Here is a 26254-nt window from a genome sequence, read left to right as displayed (position 1 = left end):
TTTCTTGATTGGCAAGGTGCTCTCACTGAACCATCTTGCAGAGATGATTGTCACAAGAGGGGCCAATTTAAATAAAGAGGAAATACAAAGAGCCATAGGCTCAAAAGGCTGCTCTATTAAATGTTTCAGAAATAAATTCAGCTTCCAGCTGGTGCTGGGTAGTTTGAGAGGCTGGCAGAGTTTCACCACTGCTTTTACGATTCTAGAAATGTGGGTATGGAATGCCAAACTCTCTCTTCCAGGATAAGTCTGTAGAACACCAGCAGAGCCACATGAAAGTACTGTGGCCTTGATGAATCTGTCAAAAAGGAAACATCAGCAGGCCTTGACTGGAACTTTTGCACAGAGATCATGTTCAGCACTCCTGAAACTGAAGACATACCTTACGGCAGTAGAGCCTACATTCTGGACTAACAAAATCAGATGCTCAGAGTAGCCACATTAATTCAAGTTAATTTCTATTTTCTAGGCCACCAATAAGAACTTGCCTGGATCTTGGCAGCATACTGGTAACCCATCATGTAATCTTTGATGAGGAACAATCACTATGGAAGATGGACTGACAAGTCCTCTGGAGAGGAGAACCAAGGCTTGTTGAGCTACACAGAGCTCACTATCCTTGATTTTCCTGGTTACCAGAGCTGAAATGGAAAAAAAGCATGTGTGAGATAGATACCTTTTCATGTAATTAGTCAAACTAACTTCCATGTGTGTGTTTGTTTTCCTCTCAATGTCCAGAGCACAAAATATCCAACTTTTTGCTGCTGTTTGATGCATGTAAGCCAAACTAGGAAGTCCCCTCTCCTTGAGGAAAACTGACGGAAGCACTGAAAATTGACTGTCCAGATTTCATTCCCCTGGAGAGGGTGCTGGGAATCAATAAGATAACCTGGGAGCTGAGCTTGTCATATATACAGCATGCCAAAACTGAAAGATCCTCCAAGAGAGGATTGTAAATGGTTTCTGTTCTCAGCTGTGAATTTCACCTTGTTATCAATGCAAATGACCATAATGCAGCTTGTAGTGTTATTTTAACCATGTTCATCCAAAGATAGTAGAGAGACAAAGTGGATGAGGTAATACCTTTTACTTGACCAACTCCTATTGGTGAAAGAGACAAACTTTCAAGTTACACAGAGCTCTACATAGCTACAGAGACCTCAAAAGTTTGTCTCTTTCACCATAATGCAGCTGTCGCTCTAAATCAGACAGAAGGAGGCTGTTATGGCATTTCCAATTGCTCTCATCTTCAGCCAGTTGAAGCTCCTCTTGCATTCTGAGGGGGAACACTTCCCTTGGCAACAATGGGATTAAATGTGTTACTCATAACCAGGTCCTCAGAAGCTGTGTATGTGTGTCAGATCTCTGGTCTGGTCCCATCATTTCAGAGATTGGATGGGAGTTGAAGGGAGGGTGAAGTGGTCATCCAGGGATCTGGATGTGGTCAGTATCCCATAAAGACAGCAGCAATGCCTTGGAGGCAAAAATCTATTGGATGATTTAATTGGGGATTAGTCCTGCTTTGAGCAGGGTATTGGACTAGATGATCTCCTGAGGTCCCTTCCACCCCTGAAGTTCTATGAGACCTCCAACGTAGGGTAGCCTACTCTAGTGTCTGTACGGGAAACCATAATCCTAAAAAATGGTGTCCCTGCCAGATGGGTATCAAAAGTAAAGTCCTTATAAGCTCCCTGATCTTGGTTACTTGTTCAAGGGGAAGAACTTTGCTAACATGGGGGTAAAACCTGGCTACCAGGCACGTTAGGTCTTTCACGGGTGACGTAGCAAAAATTGGACATCTTGGGCCAGATCATCAGGTCTGGGTAAGCTATTCTGGGAGAAAAATCCAAGCAAAGGTAACTTTTAGCCCCCAGCACAAGCCAGAATATCCTCAGGACTGCTCTAATGTATACTGGTAACAACAGCCCCCTGACGCTTCCTACAGGAGGTGGAATTGTTGGCAAGAAATGGCGTAAGGCTCATTTCATCAACAACCCGAAGGGGAGCTCAATGAGGGATGCAAAGACTATAAATTTAAAAGGAAACTGCCCCAGGAGTGCTGGTAATGGTCAGTTTCTGCCTCTTATGCCATGGAGATTGGGGAAGTGACTTAGAAAGAGGTGGATGCTTGCTCCTTTATGCAAGGCTTTATCCACCCTTTATAAAAACCAAGAAACTCTTCCCCAGGCCTGAGCCTACAAAATTAGCCACCATTGGTAAATGTAATATAAAAAAAGCTTCATATCTGCTGCAGTGGGCCCTTTGTCCCCAAATGTCTCCTCATGCTGAGCTGGCTTGGTTGTTGTTTCTGCAGCTATGTCAGGATCCTAGTTTCCCCCCTTCTTGCCCCCTGCCCCCGAGAGATCCTAAGGATCCCAGCACTGGATTTGGTATCTCCTAACTCATCTCCTCAAATCCCTAATCTGCTATAGGTTTAATTTATTAAGCACACTGGATCTGGCCCACAAAAAAAATATATATCACAGAACTGGAAGGGACCCTGAAAGGTCATTGAGTCCAGCCCCCTTCAGTAGCAGGACCAAGTACTGATTTTGCCCCGGATCCCTAAGTGGCCCCCTCAAGGATTGAACTCACAACCCTGGGTTTAGCAGCCAATGCTCAAACCACTGAGCTATCCCTCCCTCCTAAATAGGTGTTTCACATTATGAAGAGGGGGGATACCCTCACATTGGACAAGGGCAGGAAGAGTTTAATGGTCTGTTCTAGAGGCAGCTGCTAAAGCCAGCTCCACAGCACATGGCAACACTATTAAGCCTTATGGGAGGGACGGACGTAAAAAGGAAAGAAACGTGCTTCACAAAGCGGCTGCTTTGACCAAGGGCTCGTGCGCTGAGCAGCTGTGAGCTAGGAACCGGAGGAGCAGCCAAGCCTGGGAAGGAGGATTGGATTGAACATTGTTGACTGATTGTTCATTTGTGGGTTACACAGTTCAAATGGCATGAAGAGGTATAGTTTTGATCCTAGTCAGGGTGTGTGGCCTATATCTGAGAGCAGATAAGCACTCATGGCCATCCATACCAAAAGCATAATTTCACAAAGGTCGGCAGGGACTAAGAAACTGTCTGCAAAGTACAATTTTGATTTAGATTTTACAACTATATTATTAAGCATATAAAATAACCTAAACATAAAAAATTATACTGTTTTGGACTGGAGAAATTAGTAACTGATCAAAATTAAAGATAATTATTCACTTTGCAAAATATACACAACTGTCTAAACGGACTACACGGCCCAACAACTTAGTGGAAGAGGACTTTACTCCCATAATAAATCTACACTGAACGCTGATGCAATTAAGTATACAAATCGCTGAGACAAACCTCCCGTCTCCAAGTAGATTATGATATAACTTTAATAGAATTTGCTCTATATTTGACAGCAATTATCTAGGGATACTTATGAGCCTTTATTAATGTTACACCAGCACCCTCGGGCAAACATTTACTTATTGGTGCTAATTAACTGGAGAAAGAGAAAGCAAAATAGTACAAGGCAGCAGATCCTCAAATAGACTTAGTTGCCTAACTACCCTTTTAGGCAGTGCAAAATTTAGATCCTCAAAAACCCCACTCAGCTGCCACCTACCCCAAGCAGATGCCTAAACTTATAGGCACTTAATTTTCCACTAATAAAGTCTGCCAAGTGCCTAAAAATCTGCTAGTGATCGTATACACAGATGCCTACGTCCTGATGCCAAGTGCCTATTTTATGGAGAGATCCTCAACTGAGGCATTCCCCCACCTATCCCACCTGCGGGACACAATCAGGTGGGCATTCTCAGAGGCCACCTAACAGACTGGGCCTCACACAAAGGAGAGGAAGTGGTGGTGATTCCTTAATAAACTTCAGCCCGGTAGTTAAGCGTACTCACCCAGGCTGTGGGAGACCCAAATTCCAGTTCCTTTTCCAATGACTATTTAATTATTTATACAAAGTGGAACAGACTCAATATGAGGGATAGAGGCCCATCCCAGGATACCCCATAGTCCAGTGGTTAGGGCACTCTCCTGAGAGGTGGAAAATATGAGGTCATGTCAAGCAGAGGGGGATTTGAACATCTGTTTCCCACATCCTGGAGTGTGTTCCAACCATTGAGCTAAAGATTATAGGAGGGGCACCACCACTGTCTAAATAATAAGATGGGTGAACTAGAGTGCCTGGTGTTAAAGAAGGATATTGATAGAATAGGCATCACAGAAACCTGGTGGAGTGGAGACAATCAATGGGACACAATCATTCCAGGGTACAAAATATATCAGAAGGTCAGAACAGGTCTTGCCTGGGGGTGGGGGGGGTGGGGAGAGTGGCACTATATGTGAAAGAAAATGTAGAATCAAATGAAGTAAAAATCTTAAATGAATCCACGTTCCATAGAATCTCTATGGATAGCAATTCCATGCTCTAATAAGAATATAACAGTAGGGATCTATTATCGATCACCTGACCAGGACAGTGATAGTGATGATGAAATGCTAAGAGAGATTAAAGAGGCTATCAAAATAAATAACTCAATAATAGTGGGGGATTTCAATTATCCCCATATTGACTGGGAACATGTCACCTCAGGACAAAATGCAGAGACAAAATTTCTCGATACTTTAAATGACTGCTTCTTGGAGCAGCTGGTACAGAAACCCACAAGGTTAGAGGCAATTCTCAATTTAGTCCTGAGTGGAGCGCAGGATCTGGTCCAAGAGGTAACTATAACAGGACTGCTTGGAAATAGTGACCATAATATAACAACATTTAACATTCCTGTGGTGGGAAGAACACCTCAGCAGCCCAACACTGTGGCATTTAATTTCAGAAAGGGGAACTATTAAAAAATTAGGAGGTTAGTTAAACAGAAATTAAAAAGGTACAGTGACTAGAGTGAAATCCCTGCAAACTGCATGGAATAGAGGCCCAACTTAAATGTATACCCCAAATTAAAAAACACAGTAAAAGAACTAAAAAAGAGCCACTGTGGCTTAACAACCATGTAAAAGAAGCAGTGAGAGATAAAAAGGCATCTTTTAAAAAGTGGATGTCAAATCCTAGTGAGGTAAATAGAAAGGAGCATAAACACTGCCAAATTAAGTGTAAAAATGTAATAAGAAAAGCCAAAAAGGAGTTTGAAGAACAGCTAGCCAAAAACTCAAAAGGTAATAACAAAATGTTTAAGTACATGAGAAGCAGGAAGCCTGTTAAACAATCAGTGGGGCCCCTGGACGATCGAGATACAAAAGGAGCACTTAAAGACGATAAAGTCATTGCGGAGAAACTAAATGAATTATTTGCTTCAGTCTTCATGGCTGAGGATGTTAGGGAGATTCCCAAACCTGAGCTGTCTTTTGTAGGTGACAAATCTGAGGAATTTTCACAGATTGAAGTGTCACTGGAGGAGGTTTTGGAATTAATTGATAAACTGAACAATAACAAGTCACCACGACCAGATGGCATTCACCCAAGATTTCTGAAAGAACTCAAATGTGAAATTGCGCAACTATTAACTATGGTTTGTAACCTGTCCTTTAAATCGGCTTCTGTACCCAATCACTGGAAGATAGCTAATGTAACGCCAATATTTAAAAAGGGCTCTAGAGGTGATCCCAGCAATTACAGACCGGTAAGTCTAGCATTAGTACTGGGCAAATTAGTTGAAACAATAGTAAAGAATAAAATTGTCAGACACATAGAAGAACATAACTTGCTGGGCAAAAGCCAACATGGTTTCTGTAAAGGGAAATCATATCTTACTAATCTATTAGAGTTCTTTGAAGGGTTCAACAAACATGTGGACAAGGGGGATCCAATCGACATAGTGTACTTGGATTTCCAGAAAGCCTTTGACAAGGTCCCTCATCCACGGCTCTTACATAAATTAAGTTGTCATGGGATAAGAGGGAAGAACTTTTCATGGATTGAGAACTGGTTAAAAGACAGGAAACAAAGGGTAGGAATAAATGGCAAATTTTCAGAATGGAGAGGGGTAACTAGTGGCATTCCCCAAGGGTCATTCCTAGGACCAATCCTATTCAACTTATTCATAAATGATCTGGAGAAAGGGGTAAAAAGTGAGATGGCAAAATTTACAGATGATACTAAACTGCTCAAGATAGTTAAGACCAAAGCAGACTGTGAAGAACTTCAAAAAGATCTCACAAAACTAAGTGATTGGGCAACAAAATGGCAAATGAAATTTAATGTGGATAAATGTAAAGTAATGCACATTGGAAAAAATAACCCGAACTATACATACAATATGATGGGGGCTAATTTAGCTACAACTAATCAGGAACGATATCTGGGAATCATCATGGATAGTTCTCTGAAGACGTCCACACAGTGTGCGGCGGCAGTCAAAAAAGCAAACAGTATGTTAGGAATCATTAAAAAAGAGATAGAGAATAAAGAGAATATCTTATTGCCCTTATGTAAATCCGTGGTACGCCCACATCTTGAATACTGCGTACAGATGTGGTCACCTCATTTCAAAAAAGATATACTGGCATTAGAAAAGGTTCAGAGAAGGGCAACAATGATTAGGGGGTTGGAACGGGTCCCATATGAGGAGAGATTAAAGCTGCTAGGACTTTTCAGCTTGGAAAAGAGGAGACTAAGGGGGGATAGGATAGAGGTATATCAAATCATGAGTGGTGTGGAGAAAGGAAAAGTTATTTACTTGTTCCCATAATATAAGAACTAGGGGCCACCAAATGAAATTAATGGGCAGCAGGTTTAAAACAAATAAAAGGAAGTTCTTCACACAGCACACAGTCAATCTGTGGAACTCCTTGCCTGAGGAGGTTGTGAAGGCTAGGACTATAACAGGGTTTAAAAGAGAACTAGATAAATTCATGGAGGTTAAGCCCATTAATGGCTATTAGCCAGGATGGGTAAAGAATGGTGTCCCTAGCCTCTGTTTGTCAGAGGGTGGAGATGGATGGCAGGAGAGAGATCACTCGATCGTTACCTGTTAGGTTCACTCCCTCTGGCCACTGTCGGTAGACAGGATACTGGGCTGGATGGACCTTTGGTCTGACCCAGTATGGCCATTCTTATGTTCTTAGGTTTATTTGCGTGTGGCAGAAATAGGCCTACACGCCTAACTGCCGGAGAGCATTCAAGGTAGTGCATTCCAGGCTGAGAGAGGTGCCTCCCTTTGACCCAACATTTCTTATGGGCTAGCTAAGGCAGCTTCCCACTCAGCACGTTGACTTTTGTGGATCCCATTCTCAGGCACCTAACCTTCCCTATGAATTGTTAGGGCCCTACCAAATTCACGGTCCATTTTAGTCAATTTCACGGCCATAGGATTTTAAAAATTGTAAATGTCATGATTTCAGCTATTTAAATCTGAAATTTCCTGGTGTTGTAATTGTAGGGATCCTGACACAAAAAGAGTTGGGGGAGGGTCGCAAGGTATTGTAGGGGGGGGGGGGGGGTTGCGGTACTGCTGCCCTTACTTCTGTACTGCTGCTGGTGAAGGCGCTGCCTTCAGAGCTGGGCAGCTGGAGAGCGGTGGTGGCTACTGGTCGGAAGCCCAGCTCTGAAGGCGGAGCCACCGCCAGCAGTAGCACAGAATTAAGGATTGTCACCCTTACTTCTATGCTGCTGTCTGCAAAGCTGGGCCCTCAGTCAGCAGCTGCCACTGTCCAGCCACCCAGCTCTGAAGGCAGCAGCGCAGAAGTAAGGGTGGCATGGTATGGATTGCTGCTCTTACTTCTCTGCTGCTGCTGGCGGGGCACTGCCTTCAGAGCTGGGTGCCTTGCCAACAGCCACCAACCGCCCAGCTCTGAAGTCAATGTAGAAGTAAGGGTGGCAATACCGTGACCTCCCTAAAATACCCTTGTCATCCCCCTGCAACCTTTTGGGTCAGGACCCCCAATTTGAGAAACGCTGGTCTCCCCTGTGAAATCTGTATAGTGTAGGGTAAAAGCATGCAAAAGACCAGAGTTCACAATCCGTGACATGTTTTTCATTCCCATGAATTTGGTAGGGCCCTAAGTGTTGTATAGGAACCATGGCTTCCTAATTCAGGGCTGTGGATTCCATTAGGTTACAGGCTGCCTAGAGTTAGGTGTTGCACACTGAGCCTAAGTCCTCTTTGTGGATTTAGCCCAATTAACTAGTGAGCTACTGAGCGAAATTCAATCGTAAATTGAAAAACAGGCATAAAATTCCAGCTATGGGGAATACAGAAACAGTATACAATAGTAAAGCCATTACAAAAAGAAAAATATTTTTCTTTTTGTATTTATCAAAAAATAATACTTAGTCCTGCCATGAGTGCAGGGGACTGGACTAGATGACCTCGCAAGGTCCCTTCCAGTCCTATGATTCTATAGCAAAATAGGTCATTCCAGGGAAAAGATAGGAAATGGCCACTTTTGATTCTCTGCATTCTGACATTTGTTTTAAAATGGATTGCTAAAAATATTAGTGAAACAGTTTGTCATTTCACAATTCAATATTTACTTCAGTATAACTGACAAATACAAAAATGCATGTTTTTGAATATGGAATGCATTACATTTTTTCCTTTCAACACCTGGTGTCACCAGAATAACACAGTACATTTCTATAAATGCTCTGCACTTGTATATGCCTTGATTTTAAGACAGTTAGTACTTAAAAATAAAAACAATAAAAGCAAAAGTGCTCCATAGAAAGTTAAGAGGAATCATGCATGAGCATGACTTTAGTCGCTAACAGGCCACATTATCATACAATTGTCCTTGGTAGGTCATTGAGCAATGAACTCTACATGTCTAAAGTTTTCAAGTGTCATCATTAGGGTCTTAGTGATGTTAAGAAAAGCCGAAAGCAATGAGAAACAATTTGTCAAAACCTCCTATTTTGATTAGGGCTAAGTCCTGGTCCCATTAAAGGTAAAAGAAGCTTTACTCCTGACTCCAGCTAAACCAAAATTTGGCCCATAGTGATCAATCCTTGCTTTCTAAGTATGTGCCAACTATGACTTTTCCACCTAATCTGTGGCTATATGAGTCAGGTCACTTGAAAGATCTGTTAAGAATACAGAGGTAGGAGTATTTTTCTGCTTCTCTGGAGTTCCCGTGTCTTCAAAATAATAATCTTACAGCTCAGAATTCTAAAGAGCCCAACTCTCCTTAACTACTTTCTGCAAAGCAAATTGACAACCCTGTAAGAAAGGCAGAACTGGTGACCCTGTATTTCATTAACTAAAAAGGGTGAAGCTAGTAAACACATGTACTTTTTATATTACTTTAATGGGTACGAGAGGTTGAAATCTTTCCCAGGTTTCACTGCTCATTTTAAAACCCAACCTGAAGTTTGGCAGGCAATTAGACCATAAAATGGTATAATCAGCTTGAGTAGCCAGAAAACAGAAACAATTTTTTAAAACAGCTTTTGAAAGAGGCCATTGCAAATGCCCATAACTTTGAAAAGAAATTTCATAAAAATATTTACTGTGTATAAATTTACATTGAAAACTGGAGACATTGAGCTTGTTTTAGAGCTCCAAAAGAGATTTCCCCCCCCCCTTTAAAAGAAAATATACAAGAAAATCAAAAAGCTACAATAAAAGACATTGTCAAGATACTTTTCAACTCACTGTTTATAACAAGGTATATATTCAAACTGTTTCTCTCATTTTTTTCTCTATTATGCAAATACTGACTTATTTAAGTTTAAATAAGTTTCATCATGAATGGGTGAGCGACTGATGGCTTTGCTTTTATATCCATCTTTTATAACTTTCAAACGTTGGCTTTGAAGTGTGAGGAGGTGGAGAAATACACAGGGTTATATGGACTTTACAAGAGATTTTTTTGAAAAATTAAATATTCTTAGATTTTAAGGCCAGAAGGACATTTACCCAATAATCACTGAAAACAAGTTCCTTTCTGGAAAAGATTAATTGTGGCTCTTTAACCAATGTTTGGAGGCATTCCCAACCCTTACACCAGACAGTGCATCTCAAAACTGGTTTGGTGCTGGCCAGCATCCTACAGATAGGAGACCAGAATTAGGAGCTAGGGAGGAGGAGAGGCATGCAAACTCAGCCTCAAATATTCTCATCAAGGGACACAACTGGGGGGCGGGGGAGGGAGGAGGAATGGGAAAGCACAGCAGGGGTGCACCTCACAGCTCAATGTTGTAAAAAGCAGTCAGCAGGCTGAGCCCGAATAAAAGGGGTGCCGAGTCTTTAACAAAAGAGCTTTCCCCCACTCAATTGCTTGAGTTAAACAGGTGTTCAAAAATTCAAATTTTTTAAAGAGAATTCATTGGATTGCTTGCTAACTCAGTTAGGAAGGTTTTACATTCATGATTTGTTTAATATCTTAAAATGTACTTGCTCTCCAGTCATTTACAGTCTTCCAAAAAAAGAAAGTCAACAAGACCAGAATTTCTAATGTGAAAAACAAAGTTAGTTTTAATTTCTTTAAAAGAAAAAAAACAGTCAGAGGCACAAACCTATTTTCCTTCATAGATCACACTTTTTTTTTTTTTAAAGTCAGTTTTGATGCTCTTTGGCCAGATATGAAAGAGATATGAGGCACACCTGGATAGTCTTTGGAAACGAAGATCTGTCCAGTGTTGGCTGGGCTGGATAAAATTGTACAACCTTGGTGGGAGAAAGTCAAGGGGTGAAATCCTGACCCCACTGAAGTCAGTGGGGTCAGGATTTCACTTGAGGACTCTGTCTGGGTAGAAGGCACAGACAGAAGAATGTCAGTGAAGGGGTGCTGTTAATCTTATTTAGACCAGGAGTCTCATCTACACACTCAACAGGAGGCAACAGAATTGTACCCTGTGGCACCCCACATCAACAAGCCCTTGCGGTAAGTGTTCAAAGATACTTTATGCGTCCTCTCAAAAAGGGAAGAACCGAGATCGACTCAAGCGCAATTCTGCCTGTCCCTTCCAGGGTTCACAGAGCAATCCATACCCCTATCTAGTCCACTGTATCAAAGACCGCTGTAGAGATAAAACAATGATTAGGGATACTTTATATCTTTGTGATTGGTAGAAGTTATCTACTTCTGGCATTGGACAATCTGTGCCATATACAGGCTTAAAAATAGAACCTTTGCATCTGTTCCCACACCAAATTAGTCCAGAACACGTACTGAATGGAAAACACTGAAATAAAAAGTATTGGCTTTAGTTCATTCCTCTCTAGGAACATTTCTAATCATGTTATTAGTATTTTTGTTTACGTGTAAAAATGCACTTATTCATTTCTATTTCCAAATACACATTCTAGTGCTTAGTTTCCTGTAAGTTGTTCCTTTTGAAGTTCAGCTATATATTAACTGACCCATTATCCACATTCCTCCTTCCTTCCCCCAATCTTTTGGGCTTTATCTTCTTATACATAATTTTACTGATGTTCCAGTTTTCCTTTCTTTCCTTCTCATTAAACTATACAGTCCCCACAGCATAAAAAACATCCTGCACAAAAATATTTTTATTTTAGCATACCACTTTTTGTTTGTGTGATTATGATGGCTAAAAGATTTCAGAACAACACATGCTTTTGGTTTTAAATGATCTTGTTGATATGTATTAATGAGGGGCTTCCAAAATACTGATTTAAGTGTATATTTTATTGGCTCTGCTGATAACAGCCTTGTCAACTAGATTACACTGATGTAGAATAGCGGAGAAAGACTAATAGAGGAAATCTGTACCTATAGAGGTTTTTCCCAAGCAGTTGATGTGATAACTGTAGACAAGACGTGCACTATTTTTCTAGACTTGCAGCAAATTTAGGCCCCAATCCTACACAAATACAACTGTAACTTTCTTCACATATGTAGTCCCATTGAAATCAATGGAACAACTCACATGAAGACAGTTATACATGTGCATGTGTATAAGCAAGAGTAGGGCCATGACAAACAGAACAATGTAGGTCAACAAAAGGTTTCCTAGGCAGACAGTTAAATAAATGATTATATTGTTGCATCTCAGACAATATGCCACACAAATTGCATCAGCAGCAGTTCTCCCCACAAACCAGAAATAATTAGAAGTTCAGATCCAAGAACAGCTGCCCAACTAAATACTAAATTCTGTGCATGCTGCTCATACTGCTGTGTTTTTACAGATAACACAAGAACAAAATTACCAGGGAGTTTATGCCTCGTAAGAGATAAAAATCATTAAGCTTAAGAACGTCTTCTCTATAGTCCCTGAAAATATTTATGAACACTTTTTTCCATTCTGCAGGATGATGCTAGCAGAACAACTTGAACACATTAACATAGAATTACCATTACCTAAAGACTCCAACTGATAACGTGGTTTTAAAAGAACCAGCAAAAGCTGTGGGGGAAAACAGATTTTTAAAAACAGAAATAAACAGGTTAATTTCTAATCTGCAAAACAAAAGCTATACCTGAGAAATAGTTGGTAAAGCCCGTAATCTATGGACCCCCGGATATCTAAAAATCAGATACATATGATAGGCTTATCATGAGAATCTAGGAGTCCTATGTTAAAAATTAACTACAAAAAGTATTAAAGATACTATGACAAAACTGAAATTATCATTGTGTAGGTAAACAAGCATTAATTTTCTTAAATCACATTTTATCATTAGTATTTTATTGTTGTGGAAATGTGCCTGCTGTGGAGGCAGTTAAGTCTGGATCATAACTGGGTTTTCATGTAAAAAAAATCAAAACCAAGCTGTGAACGGTATAAAGTGTAGTCACAACACAGTCCCGCAGTAAGAAAGATGGGACAATATCAGTATTAACATGCTCATAACATGCCGTCCATTGCACTTCACCCATTTGTAATCTTTGGGAAAACAATGCATTATAATATATGCTCAACAAAAGAATAAAGTGCCAGATCAGTTTAAAGGCAACACTGCATTGGTTTAGATTAAAAAAATAAAACAAATTTGTTTAAACTATGAAGAGATAGGATTTTAAGTGAATTCAAGTATCAGGTATTAAAGTCAGAAATGGTTACAAGAAAAATAAAGATAAGTTTTATCTGCTATGAAGCATTTTAACAAGCTAGACTTGGTTCAAGGTAAAGTCCTTACCACAGGTTCCCTCCCAGCAACACACCTGACCAAATTCTCAGGTCAGGCTCTCCCCCCAAAGTCAAAGGTCTGGTTCCTTTGTCTTCTTAGGTGAAAGAGAGCTTGCGGGTTTCTGCTCTTTTCTTTATAGTCCAGTTAACCTTTGAAGTGGATACTTCTGGGGGTTGCCCCGCAAAGCAAAGTTTATTCAAATATTAAAGAAGGTGACACTAAGGGCATGTCTTCACTAGCAATGTTAAAGCGCTGGCCATGGCAGCGCTTTAATGTGGCTGTGTAGTTGAGGCATAGCACTGGGAGAGAGCTCTCCCAGCGCTATAAAAAACCCACTTCCACGAGGGGAATAGCTCTCAGTGCTGGTGCACTGTCTATACTGGCACTTTACAGGGCTGAAACTTGCAGAGCTCAGCAGGGTGTTTTTTCACACCCCTGAAAGAGAAAGTTGCGCGCTGTAAAGTGACAGTGTAGACAAGCCCTGAGTCTGGTGGTGCAGGAGGCTCTCTGTTCTTTCTTCTCACCTGTGTTTGCTGAAATGCAAATTTGCTTTGTCTCCTGCCATCTCCTCTCCTGGCTATCTTAAGGACCCTGTTTACCTCAATTTACATGAGTAAACGAACATTTCTTCATTCAGGATACTTCTGCCTGGGCAGGGCGGTGTGGTTTTGAACATGTGCTAAGAACATTATACCAGGGGATCTTTTACATATAATATTGCTACATACATTTCACCATGATATTATTGACCAGTGAATTATAACTTTTCAAATGATACCTTAAAAAGGCACATATTTTGTACAAAGATTATTACAATAGCATGTACGGTGTGAATACAGGTGTGTTTTTGGTCATTCTCTACAATCTAGGGGAAAAACAATTAAATGTTAATTTTCTTCTGCGCCTAAAATTCCCCTTTCCCCCCACCTCTCTTTCCATAAGAGAGATTCAAAAACAAGTCAACGCTATGAGATACCCATTGACAAGACCCTCTTCTATTTTAGCCCTTCCTATTCCCTTCCCCCAAAACATTGTTTCCTAATACACAAAATTCAGAAGAATATAGCTGTAGTATTTTTCATGGGTACAATGAGCATCATAAAATGTCAAATGGCTTGCTTCACATAATGAAAAGTTCTCACAGTTGGTATATTTAAGCAGTCTCACAGCTAGCATTGCAACCTTGGAGCAGGTTACTAGTTTGATGTGTGAAAAACTTCTTGTATGTATATGATATATATCCTGCTGGGTTTTATTCTCTACAAAATCTTCAGATAGGACAAAATTAAGCCTGGAGTGATATTTCCATAAATGGTGTTGAACCATTTCTTGCTCATTCATATAGTTTCAAACTTATTTATACATTTTCCTTATGTGATACAACCTTACTCCCGTACAATCTCATCTAAATTTAATTTAGCTATTTTACTCTCTCTCCCTCCCCCAAAATGTTAATAGTTACCAAACAACATACCCACACTTCAGACAACACGGGAGAAATAAAGCAACACTCTGATGCAGCAGCGCGGAGCACAAATGGGCAAGAGTACTTTGAAAAACATTAGTGTGAAAGTTCATGTTTACACATCCCACATATCTGCTGTACTCTGTCCCATTTTAGTGAACCTATTGCGCACTATCAAAGATCAGGCTTTTATTTACTCATTCCATATACAATCTATTACTTTTGGCCTCTCGTAGTGCCATTTAATCACAAGAGATCTCAGGTGAATGAAGCCATGTCAATGACCCTTCCATCTAACTTCTAATTTCCATTTCCTCCTAGTCTCATCTCTCAGGATCTAGTCCAAGAATCATATCATCTTCATCATCATCTCGTATTGCTCTTCCTTCCTCAGTCTTTCTGACCCTCTGTAATAGTGGTCACTTCCACTTCAGATTTGATTCTGCTCTACCAATTCTAGTACTCCCTTCTTTATCATTTTCTAGAACATTTGGTCCTCCTTCACTTCTCCATGAGCAATAATTTTTCTTGATCTCTCCTTAGATAACCTTAGCCCCCTCACCCAACTGTTGCTGATTACAACTCTACCCTTGCCTCAGCGCTCTCTCTGATTTTTCCAACCATACATCCAGCTACAAAGATCAGCTCCCTGAGCTCAAGCCCTACTGCCAGCATAAACCTGAGCTCACTGATGGGCTCCAGTCCAACCAACCAAGTTTCAGTCATCAATCATTCATAGGCAGTGGCAGATTACCATATGTGCCAATGGGGCCCTGGCCAACTGGGGGGCCCCGCAGGCGTGGCTGGAACTCTAGCCACGCCCCGTGCTCCTCCTCTCTCCCCCTCTGAGGCCCTGTCTCCAACCCATCCAGAGAAGCCTGTGGTGAGCAATTCCCCCTGCCCCCACCCAGGCAGACTCAGCAGAGCTGGCTGAGTGCTGCTCACCCAAGCCCCACGCTGAGCTGATCCGAGGCCACCTGTGCCAGACAAAAGCCTCCCGCACCAAATGGTCAACCGAGGGAGCAAGCCCCTCCCTCTCTCCCTCTTTCCCCCAGCATGGGAGCCCCTCCCCAGCGTGGAACTACTCTGAGCCCCTTTCCTCACCTCTCCTCTGTGTGGAGCTACTCTCAGCCCCTTTTCCCCTCCTCTCCCTGGTGTGGAGCTGCTCTAGGCACCTCTCCCTTTCCCCCGTGTGGTGCTGAACTCCCCTCCCCCCAACAGAGATGGCCTTCTCCCCTTCCCCGTGCAGGGCTGGCCCAAGCCATTCGCTGAAGCCCCCCTCCTACCTCGTGCAGGGTTGGCCCAAACCCAACCACTCACCCCCCCCAAGCTCCTTTTGCGCAAAACTAGACATTTATCCCCCATTTGCTCTTGCCAACTGGTTATCAGCTGGCAAGAGCAAATGGGACAAATGCCCAGTTTTGCCAAAAATGTCAGGACGTCTGGGGCCAAAATGGGATGTATGGTCATCCTAGGCCAGGGATCCCCAAACTTTATCAGTCACACCCATCCCCTCTTACCCTGTCCACGCCCTCCCACCCCCTGGGAGCCGGGGCAGGAGCGGGGCCAGGGCCCACAGATGAGGGCTATGAGTGGGGGTGCAGGCAGGAGCAGAGCCCAGCTGGGGCTGGGGCCAGGGCAAAGCTGGGGGTAGGGATGGGCCCTGCCATGCCCCCCTAGAGGGGTGTGACCCACAGTTTAGAGACCACTGCCCTAGGCTATGGTAAGAGTTTCCCAGGGAGGCTGGGCAGCTGTGGGAAGCCCCGGACCCTGCACCTGCCTTGGGCAGGGGGCCAGAGTGCCCAAGAACAACCCCAGGCCCTTGTCCCTGTCCCTTCAAGGCCTGCCGCCCAGGGCAGCTGAAGGGCCCAAGGCTCCCTGGATAGCTCTTACCATGGCCTGGCTTCTGGCCAGGCCAGAGAGCAGAGCCTTGGGGGAAAGGAAAGGAGCAGGGGGCAGAGTTCCATGGTGGAGGGATGTGGGGGTGGGACAGATGTTCTTTGTGCCCAGGGTCCCAATATATCTTATTCCGCCTCTGTTCATAGGATGTCTTTGTTATTCTTGTTATCACTTCCATCTTCTTCACATTTTTTCTTCCATCTTTTTCCACTGAACAGAGTGAAGAGTTTATAGTATTTTCATTCTTCAAATGGAAAATTATAAAAGAACCTTCTGCCTCATTACTAGGTAACTTCTATTCACTCCAGCTGAGCTGGAGGTGGAAGGATCTAACCAGTAGAAAGCACTGTTACTCAGCTAACATTGCCAGTAGAGGGCTCCATAACCCATAGAGTACAAGAAAAGGAAACAACAACATTTGAGGTAAGAAGGGTTCAATCGCAGAATAGAGCTAGTGGCTGTGTGAAAGCAGGAACCGCAGGCCAGCAGCAACAGCATGGGAGCTGACCACAGAGGAAAGGCCAGATAGGAAGAGGGCCAGCACTAGCTGCAGCAGGATCATGGTGTGGAGGGGTTGCAATGAGGAGACCGTATACCCTTTTAATGGACTGCCTCTGGTCTAAGGGCTGAGTTAGAAACTGTTGGATTAATTAATTTTCTCGCAGCTGTTAAAGTAGTTGTGCTAGGGTATTTGTCCTAGTAATCTTTTGTTACATCACCACAATCTGTGTGTTAATAGGGACCCATGGAGGACTATAACCTGTAGAACTAAGCATTTGGAGTGCCTAAAGCAGAGGTAGGCAACCTGCAGGCCGCATGCAGCTCATCAGGGTAATCTGATTGCGGGCTGCGAGACATTTTGCTGACATTGACCATCCGCAGGCATGGTCCCCCGCATCTTCCAGTGGCCGCAGTTTGCCGTTCCCAGCCAATGGGAGCTGTGGGAAGCAACAGCCAGAAAAATAGCTACAGAGAAAAAGAATATTTTAAATACACCTCTCCCTTGATATAACACTGTCCTCAGGAGCCAAAAAATCTTACCGCATTATAGCGAACTTGCTTTGATCCACCGGAGTGCGCAGCCCCGCCCCCCAGAGCACTGCTTTACCGTGTTATATCCGAATTCGTGTTATATCGAGGTAGAGGTGTAAATCAGAGACAGGAAACCTGAGAATCAATATTTTTAAGAAAAACTCCAAGATACAGAAAGAAATACCAACATTCAGAAGGAAGATACTGAAGGTTGAGATATGTACACAGGAGCAGCTAACTTAGCTGCATGGTAAATACAACTTAGATGTGCATGCCTCATTCTCAATACAGTTCATATTGAATGAGGAAGGTGCCATAGGTCCCTACCCTAGCCTTCCCTGCACAGTAAGACGTACACTGAAGCCAGATATGCTCCAAAGTTTTCTGACTAGGGTGTCTAAAGTTAGGCTCTTAAAATTAATATTTATGTCACCACATAAGTTGTTTGATTTGCAGAGGGACAAGTGCTAATTGGATTTGTGGGTGCCCATCACCTCTGAAAAAAAAAAAATCAGACCACTTATTTAGGTGGCTAATACAAATTTAGGAGACACCCAAATCTGAAAACTTTAGTCAGTCTATTTTACTAATTTGTAATAGTTACACATTTAAAGAATTGGAGTTACTTTTCTATAAATGCGCACACTTACAAGACAGGGTACTCCACCCTAGGAAACAGTGACTCTGAAAAAAAGATTTGGGGGGTAATGGTGAATAATCAGCTCAACATGAGCGTCTACTGTGACACACTGTCCAAGAGAGCTAATGTGATCCTGGGTTGCCTAAATAAAGGAATCTTGAGTAGCAGTAGACAGGTTATTTTTATTTGTATTTGGCACTGGTGGGACTGATGCTGGAATACTGTATCCAGCTCTTGAATTGTGGGCACCAGAAGGATGTGAATACATTGAGGAGAGTTCAGAGAAGGCACAAGAATGATTAGAGGCTTAGAAAACCTGCCTTACAGTGATTGAGCTCTTGGGAGTCTATGTATTTAGCTTATCAAAGAGAGGAGTAAGGTGTGACTGGATTACAGTCTATAGTATCCACATGGGGAACAAATATTTAATAACAGTCTCTTCAATCTAGCAGAGAAAGGTACCACACAATCCAATGGCTGGAAGTTGAAGCTAGCTACGTTCAGACTGGAAATAAAGCATTATTTAAAACAGTGAGAGTAATTAACCACTGAAAGAATTTGCTCAGGGTCATAATGGAGTCTCCATCACTGACAGTTTTTAAATTAAGATCGGATGTTTTTCTAAATGATATTCTCTAGTAATTATTTTAGAGAAGTTCTGTGGCCTGTGTTTTACAGGAGGTCAGACTAGATGATCACAATGGTCCCTTCTGGCTTATGGGATCTATAAAATCCAGAAGGAAACTGGACATACAGGAGCTGATAAGAGGGCATGAAACCTTTCAACTTCCCTTCAGTTCACTGGTTCAAATCCAGCACAGGTCAGAGTAACTGAAAGTCATTACCATCAGTTTGCAGTTAGGTGGCCTGCATGTGACACAAACTGGTCTCTGGTTCCTTCAGAAGGGGTGCCAGAAACTGAGCTACCCTTTCAATTCCAGAGGTGTTTATTCCATATCCAAACTGAGAAACACTGGCAGAGCAGCACTGAGTTTTGTCAACTCTAGTTAGATTCCTAAATCCAGTGTGATAAAGTACTTCGTCTTGGAAAAATGGTGGAGTATAGATATATAGTACTTAAACAGGAAGCTTAAGAGGATGCTTGAGCAGAGCTGACCTGAAGCAACTCTATACATTATCCTGATATATTTAGCTCTAAGCTCAGATATTTGCTGTACCTCAAGGGGTGAAGCTTCCCATGCCAATTAACAGTGATTTTAGGTTGCTCATGAAACTGTATGGTTTTCTTTTCACTTTGATAGCTGTTTTACACAGCTTCAAGCCAGGAAATACTGCAATTCAAACAAGACTCTGCATTTAGGCTTTACAGCAGGGGTTCTGAAGTCCTTTTCTGCCATTTCCAAGCAGAAAGGACATTCAACACCCATTTCAGTAAGCAAAGCTTCTTACTAACAACTCAGCCCTGAGGCCCCTGCTCTCTAAGTCATAAAGCTTCCTTGAATCTCAGAAAGCTCCTGCTTCAAAAGTAACACTGAACATAAAACTGAATGCAAGAGCAATAGCCTAGTTTCTATTATGAGAATCTTTATGAATCTCCATTGTAGCAGCCTGCATTGAACTTGGAGAGAGGAGCACAGGTTGCAGGAGAGAAGTTTGGAGAAGACATCAGGAAGCCAGTCAGCGTACATGTGGCTGGAACGTCAGCTGCAGTTGCAACATCTCTGTAAGTAGTTCTCTTAATAAAGAGCCACTTTAATTTTAGAAACATGGAGTCCTTGTGTTATTACCCAGCCTGTGGTATACGAAACATGATGGAAGCAGTCACTCTAGCAAAACCCACCGCACGGAAGAGAGTGTAATTAGCAGGCAAACAAAGCAGCATCTAGAAACAAAAACAAACAGGCAGCATGAAGGGACACAGACCACTGGGAATGCTGGATTTCCACACAAAAGAAGTCTTGCACAAGCATGAAGCAGCTTAACCAAGAACTGAGTTTGCATACAGAGCCGCCCTTGGGGGATAAAGTTGGAAATATAAAGATAAAGCGTTTTAAATATCTCATTGGGGAAAATAATTCAAGAAGTGAGAAACATACTTTAGCCAGGAATAATGCTCGAAACACTGGAACAAATTGATAAAGGATTTGAGTAGTGTGTAGTGCTGCCAATTTTCATTGGACGCATTCCTGGAGATCTAATCACATGACATAATCTTTAATTAAAGATTAATCTTTAATTCCTGGAGACTCCAGGCCAATCCTGGAGGGTTGGCAACCCTAGTACTGTGACCCCAGACAGATTGAGCTTGTATGGAGAAACTGTTTGTTTTTTTAACCCAAAACCAAGAACCAGAAGAGGGAATAGATACTTACATTACAGAGCTGAGAACTCTGGCATCCACCTGTAACTTTGGAGACATTAAAGAATCCCTAATTAAAGACAGAATCATTTGTGGAACACTAGATTCCAGTTTACAAGAGAGATTGTTGAGAGAAACAGTTCTAACCCTAGAGAATGAGCTATTTAAGTTAAAGGATAATGTTGGCACAAGATCAAATGGTTGTAAAGTGGCCATGAACAAATTCAGACTGGAAATCAGAAGAAGGTTTCTAACCATCAGAGAGGTGAGGCTCTGGAACACCCTCCAAATTTTAAGAGACAGATGGACAACTTTATGAGTACAATTATATGATGGGCCTGCTTGTGATGGATGGGGGCAGGGCTCAACAGCCCTGTGGCTCACTTGCTGTTTATATCTTATGTTCCTAAAGCTCATGCTTCAGGATTTCAGCTGGCCATTGGCAGAAGTCAGGAAGAGATATTTTCCCCCCAGTGATTTCTAGTTTTACTTTTATTTTTTAAATCACCTTCCTCTGAAGCATCAGGGATGGCTACAACTAGTGACAGGACATTGGGAACGGTAGGCCAGGGTTCTGAGGTGCACCAAACATTCTCTCTCTCAGGTGCTAGCTCACATGCTCATAGTCATTACCATACATGGGGTCAGGAAGGAATTCCCCTCCACCCCCCGGGTCAGGTTGGCAGGGATTCTGGCAGTTTTTCACCATCCTCTGCATCATGCAGGTGTGGGTCATTTGTGATGATCTAGGTCAGCGGTTCTCAAACTGGGGGTCGTGACCCCAAAGTGGGTCATGACCCCTTTTTAATGGGGTCACCAGGACTGGTATTAGACTTGCTGGGGCCTGGGGTTGAAGCCCAAGGCCAAAGCCCAAGGGCTTCAGCCCTGGGCAGCGGGGCTCAGGTTACAGTCCCCCACCTGGGGCTGAAGCCCTTGGGCTTCGGCTTTGGCCCCCTGCCTGGGGCAGTAGGCTCAAGCTTTGGCCCTTCTGCCTGGGGCTGTGGGTGGGCTCAGTCTTTGGTCCCTCCTCCTGGGGTCATGTAGTAACTTTTGTTGTCAGAAGGGGGTCGCGGTACAATAAAGTTTAAGAACCCCTGATCTAGGTGTACCTCATTTAATCATTTCCCTGGCATTGCAGGAGCCTTGAACACTGGTGCACCTCAGGTCTTTCTATTCTCTACCCGTGTCACATAACAGCATAGTCTCCTGTGGATCTCATTTCCGTTGTTGGGTTTAGCGTGCGGATGCTAGGCGGTGTTGGTGGCCAGTGATATACAGGAGGTTAGACTAATTGACCTACTGGTCCCTTCTGCCTTAAAAACGCTATGAATGTCCCCAGAAAGGATCAAAACTAACAGCCACTAATGCAAACAAATTACACAGGCTCAGGCTAAAGGAACTCAGGAAGCACGACAGAGATGGACCAACCAAGAATGAAGGCATCCTGGTTCAGTATATATATTGTGGAAAGCAACACAAAAAGGCAGAAATAAAAATGCTCAGTTTAACAGGACAAGAAATAGAATCACTTCATGTCCCAATGCCACAGCTTCCATAGGAACTAAAAACCAGCAGTGCACGCAGTCACTGAGGATGTAGAGAGTTCCAATGAAGAGGAGGATATCTGCAGTTTGACTCTAGCAGATTCAAATATTCTCACTGTACACGTACTGCAGCCATTTTACAGCCATATTTGCATGAAACAAGAAACATCATTTGAATTTTATAGCAGTTGACACAGAAATACTATCCACTGCTAGATAGAGGGCAGTGCAAGCAGTGAATGTGATCACAGTACACAACCAGAATAGCCTCAATATAAGAAAAAGAGGTAGTCATGGTGGCTCCTGCCCAACATTCTAACAGAATATAAGGACATATTTCAAGGAGATGGACACCTGAAGATCATGCTGAAGTCAGAAATAGACCTCCCTATGTAGCCCAGGAGATTATCAAAACGCGAAGTTCCATGGACCCACTGAAGAAGTGACTGGCCAGCCTGCCAAGAAGAGGCATCATAGCCGTTGAAATGAGAGCAAAGTGGCTCAGCAGCCTCATAGCGGTGAGAAAACCTCCAGGTAAATTCCAAAACCACTGAATAGCACATTGAAAAAAGTCACTATCCGTTACCAACAATTGAGGACATACTATCACACTTCAGAGTGCAATTTGGACCAGTGAGGGGTTGTGTCACCACCTTCCCGGTAACCCTTGGTGCCTGAAATGCCGTGGTTGACCTTCCCTCAGTCAGGACCTTCCACAGAAGTACAAGATGCTGGCTTCCTTCATCTTCCTAGGTGAAAAATCTTTGCCTAGGCAGGAGTCCCACCTATACTCAGTTCTCAGAGACATCAACACCTTCCCCCGCCACCACTTTGCACCTTGGTTGAAGGACCCATCTCTCTAAGCTTGCAAAAGCTTGGCCCCTTGTGTCTATCTAGTGATGGATGCCAAAATGGATTCTATCCATGCTTATATACTCTGAAGGTCAATGACTTTGTTTCAAGAGGCAGGATGACTTCATGCTGTTCTTCCCTTCCTGAGGTCTTCCCATCCCCCTGAAGATCTGAATGTAAATGGGGCTTCCACCGTTTTTGATCATACCTTGCTTAATTTCATTGGAGACAGGTGGGACGATCACTCCTGTCTGGGAGAGACCTGCTTTTCCCCTTGTTTGGTCACAGACTGTAAAGAATAATATTAATGAGTATCCATAATTCCTTATGTACCTTTAATGCATACAATTCACAATTATATTAATTGCCAGTGTTGTCATAAACTTTCATAAATCACCTCACTCATTATACTTTTATAATACAGTAATATTATATCCAATCAGTTGATTCAATTGCTTACCACTTGAGGTTCAGACCCCCTGTCTTTATAGCCCAGATAAAATTTCTCTTCCCTGCTGGGGTGTAGATGCCAAGCTGTTTCTTACCTCATGTGTTAGTTTGATAGCTTTGTTCACCTATTATGTAAATGGACTTTCATTATTTCTGCCTGATGACAGAGCTGATCAGAGAAGCAAACACAGTCCTTTGTCTAGGGCAGACCTGTTTATCAACTCCGCCTGACATGCCTGGTTTAAAAGACTTCAGTCATAATCCATTTTATATCCATAACACACTGCATACATTCATCTTACAAGAATATTAATGATCAGTGAGTTATGAAGTATGTCATGGGAAAACTAATGACACCTTTTAGATACAGATTATAACTATAGTGAGTTGAGATATACGGAAATGGTCAGGCCATCTGAAACTCATTACTGCTACCAGTGAGCCCCTTGACCTCTGGCATTTGGATGCTGTTAGGATGACATCTTCCCTCTTACAAAACTGCAGGAGGGCTAGCTACTGGATGACTTAAGAGAACAGGTCAGAGCCTGCCACCATATCTTCTTTCCCCTTTATACAGAAGAAACCTGTTTTCGTCACCTTTGGGTGTTTGCAGTCTCCAGGATACAAGATCAGCATATCCATAATTTCATCTACAGAGTTGTTACAAACATTTCACAGTGACATTAATGACTGGTTGTTATTAGATTCCAAAAGATATATTACATGTCACCTTTTACATAAATATTATGACAACAGTATGTGAGGTGCAGTGAGCACTGCAGGTCTGATAAAAGTTGAACACAGTAGAGAATCACAACTGGACCTCTGTGTCACACATACTATCCTATTTATCTAGAGCGAAAGTATTCACTGTTGATGACAAGAATGGGTTCTGAATATTGAGGTAGATGAGACCTCCAGCCACCTAACAACCTTTATCACACCTTTTGGTAAGTACTGTTGCTTGTGGGCATCAGCCAGGTCCCAGAGGTGTTCCAATGCAAACTGAACCAAGCATTAGAGGGAAACCTAGGCATCAAGACTGTAGCTGATTACATTCTTATTGTGCAGAAGGAGAAATCAAGGAAGAGGCAATTCAGGACCATAATACCAAGTTGCAACAACACCTGAACAACTGCTGGGAGCAGAATATTAGGCTGAATGCAGGCAAGCTGAATCTGAGAAGAACTGAGGTGCTCTACAATAAACCATTGTAGACTTCTGAGAGATTCCAGAATCTCAAGAATCAGGGCCTGCAGCAGAACCAGTGTCTGGGCAACCTAATGAGCACAGCTGGCCTGTAGTAGGCTGCCTGATTGGCTACGTAAGAACACAAGTATGGCCATACTGCATTAGGCTGATAAGCCATCTAGCCCAGTATTCTGTTTTCTGACTGTGGCTGATGCCAGATGCTTCAAAGAGAATAAACAGAACAGGGCAGTTGGTTGAGAGATTCATCCAGTTCCAGCTTTTAGCAGTTGGAGGTTTAGGGGCACCAAGAGCATGGGATTGCATCCTGACCCCATGTTGGCTAATAGCCATTGACAGACCTATCCCTCATGAACTTATCTAATTATTTTTTGAATCCAGTTATACTTTTGGCCTTCACAACATTCCCTGGCAATGAGTTCCACAGGTTGACCGTGCATTTTCTGGAGTAGTGCATCTTTATGTTTGTTTTAAACCTGCTGCCTACAGTAGAACCGCAGAGTCACAAACTGACCAATCAATCACACACCTCATTTAGAACCAGAAGTATGCAATCAGGTAGTAGCAGAGAACAACAACAACAAAAAAGGCAAATCTAGTACTGTGTTAAACATAAACTACTAAAAAAATAAAGGGAAAGCAGCATTTTTCTTCTGCATTGTAAAGTTTCAAAGCTGTATTAAGTCACTGTTCAGTTGTAAGCTTTTGAAAGAACCACCATAACATTTTGTTCACAGTTACGAACAATCTCCATTCCCAAGGTGCTCATAACTCTGAGGCACCACTGTTTTAATTTAATTGGACAACCCCTGGTTCTTGTGTTATGTGAAGGGGTAAACAACACTTCATTATCCACTTTTTCCACATGATTTAGACTCTACTGTTTTTACATACAGTTAGTATGTTCTCCAATGTGCATTACTTTGCATTTATCAACACTGAATTTTATCTGCCATTTCTTGCCCATTCACCCAATTTTGTGAGATCCCTTTCTAACTCTTTGCAGTCAGCTTTGGACTTAACTATCTTGAGTAACTATGTATGGTCTGCAAACTTTGCCACCTCACCATTTACTCCTTTTTTCCAGATCATTTATGAGTATGTTGAATGGCACCAGACCCAGTATAGATCCTTGGGGGACCCTGATATTTAGCTCTCTCCATTGTGAAAACTGACCATTTATTCTTACCCTTTGTCTCCTATCTTTTAACTAATTACTGATCCATAAGAGGACCTTCCCTCTTATAACCATGACTGACTACTTTGCTTAACAGCCTTTAGTGAGAGACCTTGTCAAAGGCTTTCTGAAAGTCTACATACACTGTATCACCCTTGTCGACATGCTTGTTGACATCAAAGAATTCTAATTGACTAGTGAGACATGATTTCCCTTTACAAAAGCTGTGTTGACTCCTCCCCAACATATTGTTTTCACCTATGTGTCTGATAAATCTGTTCTTTACTAGTTTCAACTAATCTGCCTGATACCGAAGTTGGCAATTACATGCCAGTAAGCCTAAAACCAACTTTGGAGCCTTAAAAAACAAACAAAAACTTGGCATAATATTAGCTATCCGCCTGAAAAATTGAGAACCATGAAGGAAATGCTCAGATCTAAGGATATGAAGGGAGTCCAACAATTTATAGGGATAGCCAACTATCTCCAGTTTCTGTCCACACTTATCAGAAGCCTGTGACCCTTCAGATAATTAAAACACAATGATTCAGCATGGGAATGGTCAGAGACCCCAAAACATGTGTTTGAAAAATGTAAAGAAAATCATAAGTGAAGCAC

At 42.3% G+C, this 26254-nt stretch overlaps 1 protein-coding gene across 3 annotated transcripts in view; it reads right to left on the bottom strand.

Annotated features, from left to right (window-relative positions):
* The window catches only part of GGACT (gamma-glutamylamine cyclotransferase), a 35142-nt gene that overhangs the window by 7639 nt on the left and 1249 nt on the right, over nucleotides 1-26254 (bottom strand). The window contains exons 2-3 of one of the 3 annotated variants that reach the window (XR_004644049.1): nucleotides 23009-23089; nucleotides 19644-19927 (exon numbers count right to left, since the gene is read on the bottom strand). The exons of 1 other annotated variant lie outside the window; for it this stretch is intronic. The gene's annotated coding sequence lies outside the window, so the exon portion shown is untranslated. Of the gene's footprint in view, nucleotides 1-19643; nucleotides 19928-23008; nucleotides 23090-26254 lie in introns of those variants that run through there. One more of the 3 variants, XM_034758209.1, reaches the window with a different exon arrangement.

This window comes from Trachemys scripta, chromosome 1 (assembly GCF_013100865.1).
Source record: "Trachemys scripta elegans isolate TJP31775 chromosome 1, CAS_Tse_1.0, whole genome shotgun sequence".
Lineage (NCBI taxonomy): Eukaryota > Metazoa > Chordata > Testudines > Emydidae > Trachemys > Trachemys scripta.
Note: the sequence above shows the minus strand (reverse complement) of the source record. Positions and strands in the feature narration are given on the sequence as shown.